The sequence below is a fragment of the Oncorhynchus kisutch genome, linkage group LG14 (assembly GCF_002021735.2).
Source record: "Oncorhynchus kisutch isolate 150728-3 linkage group LG14, Okis_V2, whole genome shotgun sequence".
Lineage (NCBI taxonomy): Eukaryota > Metazoa > Chordata > Actinopteri > Salmoniformes > Salmonidae > Oncorhynchus > Oncorhynchus kisutch.
Genome location: NC_034187.2, coordinates 44,391,319 through 44,404,890, shown reverse-complemented (window position 1 = coordinate 44,404,890; position 13,572 = coordinate 44,391,319).

Genomic DNA, 13,572 nt, shown 5'->3' with positions numbered 1-13,572 from the left:
ATGTTGTGGAGTCAAGAGAAGTCAGAAATAGCATTATAAACATTTACTTACCTTTGATCTTTATCAGAATGCACTCCCAACAATCCCAGTTCCACAATAAATGGTTGTTTTATTCGATAAAGTCCATCATCTATGTCCAAATACCTCCTTTTTGTTCGCGCCTTGAGTTCACAAATCCAAATTCACGACGCTCAGGCAAGATGAAAAGTTTTTAAAAATCCATTACAGTTCGTAGAAACATGTTGAACGGTGTATAGAATCAATCTTTGATGTTTTTAACATATATCTTCAATAATGTTTCAACCGGAGAATTCCTTTGTCTTTAGAAATGTGATGGAACACATTTGAGAGCCTCTCACAGGAGCGCGCCTGAATGAGCTCATGGCACTCTACCAGACACCTGACTCAATCAGCTCTCATTCCCCCCTCCTTCACAGTAGAAGCCTCAAACAAGGTTCTAAAGACTGTTGACATCTAGTGGAAGCCTTGGGAAGTGCAATCGGACCAAATTTACGCTGTATCTTGGATAGGCAAAGAGTTGAAAAACTCCAATCCTCAGATTTCCCACTTCCTGGTTGGATTTTGTCTCAGGTTTTCACCTGCCATATGAGTTCTGTTATACTCACAGACATTATTCAAACAGTTTTAGCAACTTCAGAGTGTTTTCTATCCTAATATACTAATGATATGCATATCTTAGCTTCTGTGCATGAGTAGCAGGCAGTTTACTCTGGGCACCTTATTCATCCAAGCTACTCAATACTGCCACCCAGTCATAAGAAGTTTTAATGCGCACCCAAACAATGATTAAAATAAGCGGACCAGTTTAACATTTTGCATAACAGAGGATTCATAGCTAGAGAAGGAGAGGTCGGTATTGTTTAATAATTTTCATCTCTTCTGTCACATAATGAAAACATCCAGTGGGGCTATTCTTGACCCGTTCAACAGTGTGTCTGCGTTTGCCACCAGAAGATGGCTTGTTTTTCCAGGTATCTGCCTACCATAACCCAGCTATCATAGATATAGACAGGCTTATGTGAGAGGTCCTTTTCAAAAACATCCTGGGTCTTTGAAGAACGGGAGACTGCTTATCTTTTCTCCTTTCATCCTCATCAGTGGTCTCCAGGGTAGCTCAAAGGGACTAAATATTAGAATATTGAAATAACAGATTCTGTTCTGATTACTATGAAACAGGAAAAATACACTATTCCCAGAATTACTTCTGTGTTAAAGTAAAGCTATACATAAAAAACATATCTTGATAATCTATCTATAATCGTTACTTGGATTTCACTCCCTTGTAGGTACTGTTTTTGTATCATTGTGACTCACCACAAGTGGCACTATTATTGATGTTATACGGTTTCTTAAAGGATTGTTAAAATATCAAATCAAAATGTAGCTTCCAGCGGACCATTCTAGACTTTTTGGCTGATACAAAATTCTCCAAAACTCCAAAGAAGCGGCATGACAACAACGTGATTTGCAGGTATGGTTATGCGAGACTATAAGTACTAGTGTAGCTACATTTTCCAGAAATAATTAATTGGCCAATTCTAAGCTGCCATCCTAAAAACATTTCTTCATTCCATAAATATTCCTAGGACTAAATGTTTCTGTCTATGTGTAGCAATGATGTGTTACTAGCCACTGTATGTTTCCATAGTATCTTCACCAACCCTGCTTAGACACAACCTGGATTCAGCATGATCTTCCATAAGTGCTGTATGAGCTTTCGGAGTATAGTTTCATTTGTCAGTTTTGGATCTTTTAGATCTCCGGCAGCAGCTTGGAAAGATTGCTAGCTTGCTGATTGAAACACTGCTCGTGATTCAAAAGCACTCACACTCTGAAGGACTTCACTCACTCCACCACAGGAGTTCTATCCCAGTCTCCAGGCTCTGAAAAACACAGACTAGAATCATCCCCCATTCTTATCTCCAAAGTTACATCGCAAATGTCACCCTGTCCCCTATATAGTGCACCACTTTTGACCAGGGCCCATAGAGCTCTGGTCAAAAGTGGTGCACTATATAGGGAATAGGGTGTTATTTGGGACGCAGAGCAAGAGTTCATCCTGCTGCAATCAGCAGCACTGATATGGTGGGCCCACTAAAATAACTCACTAGAGATGGGCTCGGCCTCAGACACAGGTGCAGCAAGGTGATGAGGGCCAAGGCTATACTGTACATGAGAGGTGGTTAAGAGGGCCACTCTCGCCTAAGTGTATCTGCAGAGCACTCAAGCCCACTCTTCCATGTCAGATCTTCTTGAGAGGTGCATGGCTCTATCTCGGGGGCTTTCTTACTAGCATAATCGAAGGCTGTTTTCTTCCTCCTCTCTTCCTATTCATTCTTGGTTAACAATTGGGCTGGGATAATATTTTTAAGGCAGATATATTGTATGTACACATTGTATGTACGTACGTATGATGTTTTTCATTATCGAACTGGATGCTGCATCCAGTTCCAATTTTTTGAGCATATCAATTCAAATGAGACAAAAATGCTGGTTACATTAGATAGTGTGTCAATCTAAGTAACAAAATAAAAAAATCCCATCAAAATCTGTCAGTTTAAGCTAGAGATATGTTTTTATGTCTCAATCCACCACATACTCTTACAGCGGCCTTCTGCAAGCTACAGTGTATTTTGTCAGACAATGAAACAACCTGAAATTTGGTCTTCTCACAAAAAAGTCTGAATGGTTTGGCCTACAAACTAATATGACCACTCTATGGAAAGATGAGACTTTCACAAACACAATGGTGTCTCATCTGAAGGTAACCTGTACCGTTTTTTTTTTAATTATGTAAGTATGTAGCTAGTTTTGTGCATACACCAAAAAACATGTTAACCTTTTGTAACAAGGGGCAGTATTTTCATTTTTGGATAAAAAACGTTCCAGTTTTAAACGGGATATTTTGTCACGACAAGATGCTCGACCATGCATATAATTGACAGCTTTGGATAGAAAACACTCTGACGTTTCCAAAACTGCAAAGATATTGTCTGTGAGTGCAACAGGACTGATGTTACAGGCGAAACCCAGATAAAAATCCAACCAGGAAGTGCCCCATATTTTGAAAGCCCTGAATGCCAATGACTCCTTATATGGCTGTGAATGGGCTACGAATGAGCTTACACTTTCTGCGTACTCCCCAAGGTGTCTACAGCATTGTGACGTCTTTTTACGCATTTATGTTGAAGAATAGCCGTAAGGGACCACATTGAGCAAGTGGTCACATGATGGCTCCCGCAGAAAATCTTGCATAAAGTACTGAGGTAGCCATTATTCCAATCGCTTCTAATGAGAAACCAATTGTTCCAATGGATATATTATCGAATAGATATGTGAAAACACCTTGAGGATTGATTCTAAACAAGGTTTGCCATGTTTCTGTCGATATTATTGAGCTAATTTGGAAAAAAGTTTGGCGTTGTAGTGACCATTTTCCGGTCGATTTCTCAGCCAAACGTGAAGAACAAACGGGAGCTATTTCGCCTACAAAAATAATATTTTTGGAAAAAAGGAACATTTGCTATCTAACTGGGAGTCTCCTGAGTGAAAACATCCGAAGTTCTTCAAAGGTAAATTATTTAATTTGATTGCTTTTCTTATGTTATTCAATGTGTTTCTAAGGCAAATTTCAATATTTTATCACATGTACAATACCAGTCAAAAGTTTGGACACACCTACTTATTCAAGAGGTTTTCTTTATTTTTGTCCTCTCACTGTCAACTGCATTTATTTTCAGCAAACTTAACATGTGTAAATATTTGTATGAACAAAACAAGATTCAACAACTGAGACAAACTGAACAAGTTTCAAAGACATGTGACTAATATAAATAGATTAATGTGTCCCTGAACAAAGTGGGGTTCAAAATCAAAAGTAACAGTCAGTATCTGGTGTGGCCACCAGCTGCATTAAGTACTGCAGTGCATCTCCTCCTCATAGACTGCACCAGATTTGCCAGATCTTGCTGTGAGATGTTACCCCACTCTTCCACCAAGGCACCTGCAAGTTCTCAGACATTTCTGGGGGGAATGGCCCCTGCCTTCACCCTCCGATCCAACAGGTCCCAGACGTACTTAATGGGATTGAGATCCAGGCTCTTCGCTGGCCATGGCAGAACACTGACATTCCTGTCTTGCAGGAAATCACACACAGAACGAGCAGTATGGCTGGGGGCATTGTCATGCTGGAGGGTCATGTCAGGATGAGCCTGCAGGAAGGGTACCACATGAGGGAGGAGGACGTCTTCCCTGTAACGCACAGCGTTGAGATTGCCTGCAATGGCAATAAACTCAGTCCGATGATGCTGTAACACACCGCCCCAGACCATGGCGGACCCTCCACCTCCAAATCGATCCCGCTCCAGAGTACAGGCCTTGGTGTATCGCTCATTCCTTCAACGATAAATGCGATTCTGACCATCACCCCTGGTGAGACAATACCGCGACTCAGTGAAGAGCACTTTTTGCCAGTCCTGTCTGGTCCAGCAACGGTGGATTTGTGCCCATAGGCAACGTCGTTGCCGGTGAGGTCTGGTGAGGACCTGCCTTACAACAGCCCTACAAGCCCTCATTCCAGCCTCTCTCAGCCTATTGCGGACAGTCTGAGCAATTGTGAGGGATTGTGCGTTCATGGTGTAACTTGAGCTGTTGTTGCCATCTTGTACCTGTCACCCAGGTGTGATGTTCGGATGTACCGATCCTGTGCAGGTGTTGTTACACGTGGTCTGCCACTGCAAGGATGATCAGCTGTCTGCCCTGTCTCCCTGTAGGGCTGTCTTAGGCGTCTCACAGTACAGACATCGCAATTTATTGCCCTGGCCACATCAGCAGTCCTCATGCCACCATGAAGCATGCCTAAGGCACGTTCACACAGATTTTTTTTATTTATTTATTTTACCTTTATTTAACCAGGTAGGCAAGTTGAGAACAAGTTCTCATTTACAATTGCGACCTGGCCAAGATAAAGCAAAGCAGTTCGACAGATAAAACGACACAGAGTTACACATGGAGTAAAAACAAACATACAGTCAATAATGCAGTATAAACAAGTCTATATACAATGTGAGCAAATGAGGTGAGAAGGGAGGTAAAGGCAAAAAAGGCCATGATGGCAAAGTAAATACAATATAGCAAGTAAAATACTGGAATGGTAGTTTTGCAATGGAAGAATGTGCAAAGTAGAAGGAGCAAAATAAATTAATTAATTAAAATGAAATACAGTTGGGAAAGAGGTAGTTGTTTGGGCTAAATTATAGGTGGGCTATGTACAGATGCAGTAATCTGTGAGCTGCTCTGACAGTTGGTGCTTAAAGCTAGTGAGGGAGATAAGTGTTTCCAGTTTCAGAGATTTTTGTAGTTCGTTCCAGTCATTGGCAGCAGAGAACTGGAAGGAGAGGCGGCCAAAGAAAGAATTGGTTTTGGGGGTGACTAGAGAGATATACCTGCTGGAGCGTGTGCTACAGGTGGGAGATGCTATGGTGACCAGCGAGCTGAGATAAGGGGGGACTTTACCTAGCAGGGTCTTGTAGATGACATGGAGCCAGTGGGTTTGGCGACGAGTATGAAGCGAGGGCCAGCCAACGAGAGCGTACAGGTCGCAATGGTGGGTAGTATATGGGGCTTTGGTGATAAAACGGATTGCACTGTGATAGACTGCATCCAATTTGTTGAGTAGGGTATTGGAGGCTATTTTGTAAATGACATCGCCAAAGTCGAGGATTGGTAGTATGGTCAGTTTTACAAGGGTATGTTTGGCAGCATGAGTGAAGGATGCTTTGTTGCGAAATAGGAAGCCAATTCTAGATTTAACTTTGGATTGGAGTTGTTTGATATGGGTCTGGAAGGAGAGTTTACAGTCTAACCAGACACCTAAGTATTTGTAGTTGTCCACGTATTCTAAGTCAGAGCCGTCCAGAGTAGTGATGTTGGACAGGCGGGTAGGTGCAGGTAGCGATCGGTTGAAGAGCATGCATTTAGTTTTACTTGTATTTAAGAGCAATTGGAGGCCACGGAAGGAGAGTTGTATGGCATTGAAGCTTGCCTGGAGGGTTGTTAACACAGTGTCCAAAGAAGGGCCGGAAGTATACAGAATGGTGTCGTCTGCGTAGAGGTGGATCAGGGACTCATCAGCAGCAAGAGCGACCTCATTGATGTATACAGAGAAGAGAGTCGGTCCAAGAATTGAACCCTGTGGCACCCCCATAGAGACTGCCAGAGGTCCGGACAGCAGACCCTCCGATTTGACACACTGAACTCTATCAGAGAAGTAGTTGGTGAACCAGGCGAGGCAATCATTTGAGAAACCAAGGCTGTCGAGTCTGCCGATGAGGATATGGTGATTGACAGAGTCGAAAGCCTTGGCCAGATCAATGAATACGGCTGCACAGTAATGTTTCTTATCGATGGCGGTTAAGATATCGTTTAGGACCTTGAGCGTGGCTGAGGTGCACCCATGACCAGCTCTGAAACCAGATTGCATAGCAGAGAAGGTATGGTGAGATTTGAAATGGTCGGTAATCTGTTTGTTGACTTGGCTTTCGAAGACCTTAGAAAGGCACGGTAGGATAGATATAGGTCTGTAGCAGTTTGGGTCAAGAGTGTCCCCCCCTTTGAAGAGGGGGATGACCGCAGCTGCTTTCCAATCTTTGGGAATCTCAGACGACACGAAAGAGAGGTTGAACAGGCTAGTAATAGGGGTGGCAACAATTTCGGCAGATAATTTTAGAAAGAAAGGGTCCAGATTGTCTAGCCCGGCTGATTTGTAGGGGTCCAGATTTTGCAGCTCTTTCAGAACATCAGCTGAATGGATTTGGGAGAAGGAGAAATGGGGAAGGCTTGGGCGAGTTGCTGTTGGGGGTGCAGTGCTGTTGTCCGGGGTAGGAGTAGCCAGGTGGAAAGCATGGCCAGCCGTAGAAAAATGCTTATTGAAATTCTCAATTATGGTGGATTTATCAGTGGTGACAGTGTTTCCTATCTTCAGTGCAGTGGGCAGCTGGGAGGAGGTGTTCTTATTCTCCATGGACTTTACAGTGTCCCAGAACTTTTTTTGAGTTAGTGTTGCAGGAAGCAAATTTCTGCTTGAAAAAGCTAGCCTTGGCTTTTCTAACTGCCTGTGTATAATGATTTCTAGCTTCCCTGAACAGCTGCATATCACGGGGGCTGTTCGATGCTAATGCAGAACGCCATAGGATGTTTTTGTGTTGGTTAAGGGCAGTCAGGTCTGGGGAGAACCAAGGGCTATATCTGTTCCTGGTTCTAAATTTCTTGAATGGGGCATGTTTATTTAAAAAAAAAATATCCAGGCATCCTCTACTGACGGGATGAGATCAATATCCTTCCAGGATACCCCGGCCAGGTCGATTAGAAAGGCATGCTCGCAGAAGTGTTTCAGGGAGCGTTTTACAGTGATGAGTGGAGGTCGTTTGACCGCTGACCCATTACGGATGCAGGCAATGAGGCAGTGATCGCTGAGATCTTGGTTGAAGACAGCAGAGGTGTATTTAGAGGGGAAGTTGGTTAGGATGATATCTATGAGGGTGCCCGTGTTTAAGGTTTTGGGGAGGTACCTGGTAGGTTCATTGATTATTTGTGTGAGATTGAGGGCATCAAGTTTAGATTGTAGGATGGCTGGGGTGTTAAGCATGTTCCAGTTTAGGTCGCCTAGCAGCACGAACTCTGAAGATAGATGGGGGGCAATCAGTTCACATATGGTGTCCAGAGCACAGCTGGGGGCAGAGGGTGGTCTATAGCAGGCGGCAACGGTGAGAGACTTGTTTTTAGAGAGGTGGATTTTTAAAAGTAGAAGTTCAAATTGTTTGGGTACAGACCTGGATAGTAGGACAGAACTCTGCAGGCTATCTTTGCAGTAGATTGCAACACCGCCCCCTTTGGCAGTTCTATCTTGTCTGAAAATGTTGTAGTTTGGAATTAAAATGTCTGAGTTTTTGGTGGTCTTCCTAAGCCAGGATTCAGACACAGCTAGAACATCCGGGTTGGCAGAGTGTGCTAAAGCAGTGAATAGAACAAACTTAGGGAGGAGGCTTCTAATGTTAACATGCATGAAACCAAGGCTATTACGGTTACAGAAGTCGTCAAAAGAGAGCGCCTGGGGAATAGGAGTGGAGCTAGGCACTGCAGGGCCTGGATTCACCTCTACATCGCCAGAGGAACATAGGAGGAGTAGAATAAGGGTACGGCTAAAAGCTATGAGAATTGGTCGTCTAGAACGTCTGGAACATAGAGTAAAAGGAGGTTTCTGGGGGCGATAAAATAGCATCAAGGTATAATGTACAGACAAATGTATGGTAGGATGTGAATACAGTGGAGGTAAACCTAGGTATTGAGTGATGAAGAGAGATATTGTCTCTAGAAACATCGTTGAAACCAGGAGATGTCATTGCATGTGTGGGTGGTGGAACTAATAGGTTGGATAAGGTATAGTGAGCAGGACTAGAGGCTCTACAGTGAAATAAGCCAATAAACACTAACCAGAACAGAAATGGACAAGACATATTGACATTAAGGAGAGGCATGCTTAGTCGAGTGATCAAAAGGGTCCGGTGAGTGGAGAGGTTGGTTGGTGATTTAGACAGCTAGCCAGGGCATCGGTAGCAAGCTAGCATAGGATGGAGGTCTGTTGTTAGCCACCTCTTGCGTTCCGTCAGTAGATTAGTGGGGTTCCGTGTGGTAGAGGGGATTAATCCAAATCACACAACAACAACAAAAATAAAAACAATAGATATAGTTATAGAGGCCCAAGAAGAAAACATAATAATAATAATAATAATAATAAAAATAAAAATATTTTTTTATTTTATTTTTTCAGATATTCTATTCAGATAGCAGCCGGTAAGACAGCTAACGGTTAGCAGGCCGCAGATGGGCGTTCAGGTAACGTCGCGACGGAGGAGCCAGCCGAATAATTCCTTCGGGTAGATAACGTCGGCAGTCCAGTTGTGAAGGCCCGGTGGGGCTCCGCGAAGGCAGTAAAACGGGTCCGGATAGGTGACTGCAGCCCAGGTGTGATTGATGGAACTCAGGAGTGATTGACGGAGCTTGCTAGCTCCGGAATAATTGATGTTTGCTCCGGAATCGACGAAGGCCGATAGTCACACGGATAGCAGCTAGCTAGCTGTGAGATCCGGGTATGAATGTCCAGAGAGCAGTCGAAATCCAGGGACATGGAGAGAAAAATTGGTCCGGTATGTTCCGTTCCGAGCCGCGCTGCGCCGTACAGAACTGGCGATAGATTTTCGAGCTAAAGGATAGCTGATGACCACAAACCGTGGTTAGCTGAATACTAACGATTTGCCAGTAAAGGAGCTAACTAGCTTCTGAACTAGCTTCTGGATTAGCTTCTGGCTAGTTTCAGGCTAGCTTCTTGGAGTTTCTGGCTAGCTTCTTGGAGGATTACAGATCTGAGGTAAATAATACTTTTTTATAAATATACATTGGTGAGGCGGGTTGCAGGAGAGTGTTTTGAAGATGAGTTGATGGAAAATTAAAATAAAATGTATGTGAAAAAGTTGTAAACATATATATATATATACAGGACACGACAAGACGACAAGACGAGGACAAAAGACGTCTGAACTGCTATGCCACCTTGGATGAGCATGGATCCTGGGCATCTTTCTTTTGGTGTTCTTCAGAATCAGTAGAAAGGCTTCTTTAGTGTCCTCATTTTTCATAACTGTGACCTTAATTGCCTACCGCCTGTAAGCTGTTAGTGTCTTAAAACTTGTTGAGGATAGGGGGCAGTATTTTCACTTTGGATTAATTGCGTGCCCATAGTGAACTGCATCCTACTATATCCTAGATTGCTAATATATGCATATTATTATTACTATTGGATTGAAAATTATGTTTGAATTATGTCTGTGAGTATAACAGAACTCATAGGGCAGGCAATCTTCCAAACAAGAATTGAAATTCTGAATGTGGGTCAACTTTGACGGCATCGCCCCCTCCTTTCCCAACAAGATATGGATCTAGTAGCACTTCCTACGCCTTCCACTAGATGTCCCCATTCAGTAGAAAGTGGAATGGAGCTTTTGCTTTGAACCTTGACCGAATGGGAGGGGAAATAGTCACTGTCCCGACAGAATGCCATTTTCCTGTGGCGCATTTCTCTGTGGGTGCCACCGTCGTTCCATTTGGCTGCAGATGAAAACGTATGATCCGGTTGGAACGTTATTGGATATATGAAAATAACATCCTGAAGATTGATTCTCTACTTAGTTTGACCAGTTTAATCGACCTGGAATATATATTTTAGAAGTTTTCGTGCGAGTTGTCCTGGACCAGCAGTCAGTTTTTGGGCACGTGAGCTGAAAGTGGTAGCAAATGCAACTATTTGGATACTAGTATTGGACATTATGGGACAAAACAAAAATGTATTGTGAAACTAGGACTCCTTGCACTACATTCTGATGAAAGATCAGAATATTTACGATGTAATTTCGTATTTCTGTTGACTCCAACATGGCGGAGAAGTGCTGAGAGTGCTGTCTCAAATTATTGCATGGTAGGCTTTTTCCATAACGTTTAAAAAAAATCTTGACACAGCGGTTGCATTAAGAACCAGTGTATCTTTAATTATATGTAGAACATGTATCTTTAGTCTTTCTGAACATGGCGTCAATGTAAACCGAGATTTGTGGATATAAATATGCATATTATCGAACAAAACATAAATGTATTGTGTAACATGTCATCTGATGAAGATTTTCAAAAGGTTAGTGATTCATTTTATCTCTAATCCTGCTTTTGTGATTTTATCTTTGGCTGGAAAAAATGGTTGCGTTTTCCCTTTGGTTTGGTGGTGGTCTAACGTAAATATATATTGTGTGTTCGCTGTAAAACATTTTAAAAATCTGACCTGATGGGTAGATGAAAAATATGTTTATCTTTCATTTGAGGTATTGGACTAGTTAATGTGTGAAAGTTAAATATTTCTAAAGAATATTTTTGAAATCCCTGTGCCACCTTTTCAGCTGAATGGGGGGTGGGGGTGGAGTTCCCCTCATACCTCCATAACAGGTATTAATGACCGTTCCACAGGTGCATGTTCATTAATTGTTCATGGTTGATTGAACAAGCATGGGAAACAGTGTTTAAACCCTTTACAATTAAGATCTGGGAAGTTATTTGGATTTTTACGAATTATTTTTGAAAGACAGGGTCTTGAAAAAGGGACATTTCTTTTTTTGCTCAGTTTACTATTGTCTACATTGTAGAATAACAGTGAAGACATCAAAACTATGATTCAACACATACTGTATGGAATCATGTAGTAACCAAAAAAGTGTTCATCAAATCAATATATATTTTAGATTTGAGATTCTTCAAATTAGCCACCCTTTGAAGTGATGACAGCTTGGTAAACTCTTGGTATTCTCTCAATCAGCTTCATGAGGTAGTCACTTGGAATGCATTTCAATTAACAGGTGTGCCTTGTTAAAAGTCCATTTGTGGACTTTATTTCCTTCTTAAAACTTCTTATGGCTGGGGGGCAGTATTGAGAAGCTTGGATGAATAAGTTGCCCAAAGTAAATGGCCTACTCTTCAGTCTCAGTTGCTAATATATGTATATTATTTTTGGTATTGGATAGAAAACACTCTAAAGTTTCTAAAACTGTTTGAAGGATGTCTGTGAGTGTAACAGAACTCACATGGCAAGCAAAATCCTGAGGTGAAATCAAAACAGGAAGTGAGAAATCTGAGCTTTGTATGTATTCACCAGAGTCCCTAATGAAATCCCCTTGAGATATTAATGATGTTGCACTGCCTAGGGGTTCCACTAGATGTCAACCATCAATATAAATTATAATGAGACTTCTATGGTGTCGTGGGAGTGAATGATAGCAGAATCAGTCAGGTGTCTGGCAGTCAGCCATTTTCTGGTCATGCTTATTCCTCATGGTAGTCACTTGCGTTCCATGGCTCATGAAGACAAGAATAGTCTGGTTGGAACTTTATTGAAGCCATAATTTGCAAATAAATTCATTAAAAATCCTTACAATGTGATTTTCTGGAGAAAAAAATGATAATTTTGTCTGTCATAGTTGAAGTGTACCTATGGTGGAAATTACACGCCTCTCAGATCTTTTTAAGTGGGAGAACTTGCACAATTGGTGGCTGACTAAATATTTTTTTGCCTCACTGTATGTTTGAGGTATGTTAATTGAGATTTTTGATGTTCTGACTGGCTGTTGTCATATCACTCCCGTTAACGGGATTGCAGGAATAAGAAGTTAATGTGTTTGAGCAAATCAGTTGTGTTGTGACAAGGTAGGGGTGGTATACAGAATGTAGCCCTATTTGGTAAATGACCAAGTCTATATTATGGCAAAAACTGCTCAAATAACCAAAGAGAAACAACAGTCCATCATTACTTTAAGACATGAATGTCAGTCAATGTGGAACATTTCAAGAACTGCAAGTAACAGACCTCTCAAAATCAACTGTTCAGAGGAGGCTGTGTGAATCGGGCAAGAAACCACTACTAAAGGACATCAATAAGAAGAAAAGACTTGCTTCAGCCAAGAAACACGAGCAATGGACATTAGAACGGTCCAAATGTTAGATTTTTGGTTCTGTGTCATTGTGAGAAGCAGAGTAGGTGAATGGATGATCTCTGCATGTGTAATTCCCACCGTGAAACATGGAGGAGGAGGTGTGAGGGTGTGGGGATGCTTTTCTGGTGATACTGTCTGTGATTTTTTTAGAATTCAAGGCACACTTAACCAGCACAGCATTCTGCAGCGATACGCCATTCCATCTGGTTTGCGCTTAGCGGGACTATCATTTGTTTTTTATCAAAAGGACAATGACCCAACACACCTCCAGGTTGTGTAAGAGCTATTTGACCAAGAATGAGAGTGATGGAGTGCTGCGTTAGATAACCTGGCCTCCACAATCACCCGACCTCAACCCAATCACCGCAGAGTGAAGGAAAAGCAGCTAACAAGTACTCAGCATGTGGCAACTCCTTCAAGACTGTTGGAAAAGCATTCCAGATTAAGCTGTTTGAGAGAATGCCAAGCATGTGCAAAGCTGTCATCAAGTCAAAGGGTGGCTACTTTGAAGAATTTCAAATCGAAAATATATTTTGATTTGTTTAAGACTTTTTTGTTTACTACATGATTCCAAACTTTTGGCTGGTACTGTATGTGTATATATTTTTTGATACCTAAAGTGGTCCTAATATTCAAAATCAAATTGCTAAATACAGGCACAAAACAGTGTTTTATGAATACACATAGCATATGCATGTATACATGCAGCTGGATGCAGTTTTCCAGTAGTGCTAAGTCCATGAAATCATCTAATTGAACACTTTTAGGTGTATGTCCACTGATCCTTACTCGCTAAAAAGTTAACATCTGCAATTGCAATTTATCATGTTGACAACTCTGGTGTGCTCTGTGTGATGATTCAGCAATTCACCAGGGATAATTCCACAGCGCATTGCATAATGACTGTTTTTTTATACAGCTCTAATCAACCGCATAGTGTGCAAAGCTCATTAATTTAGATGGTATTTAA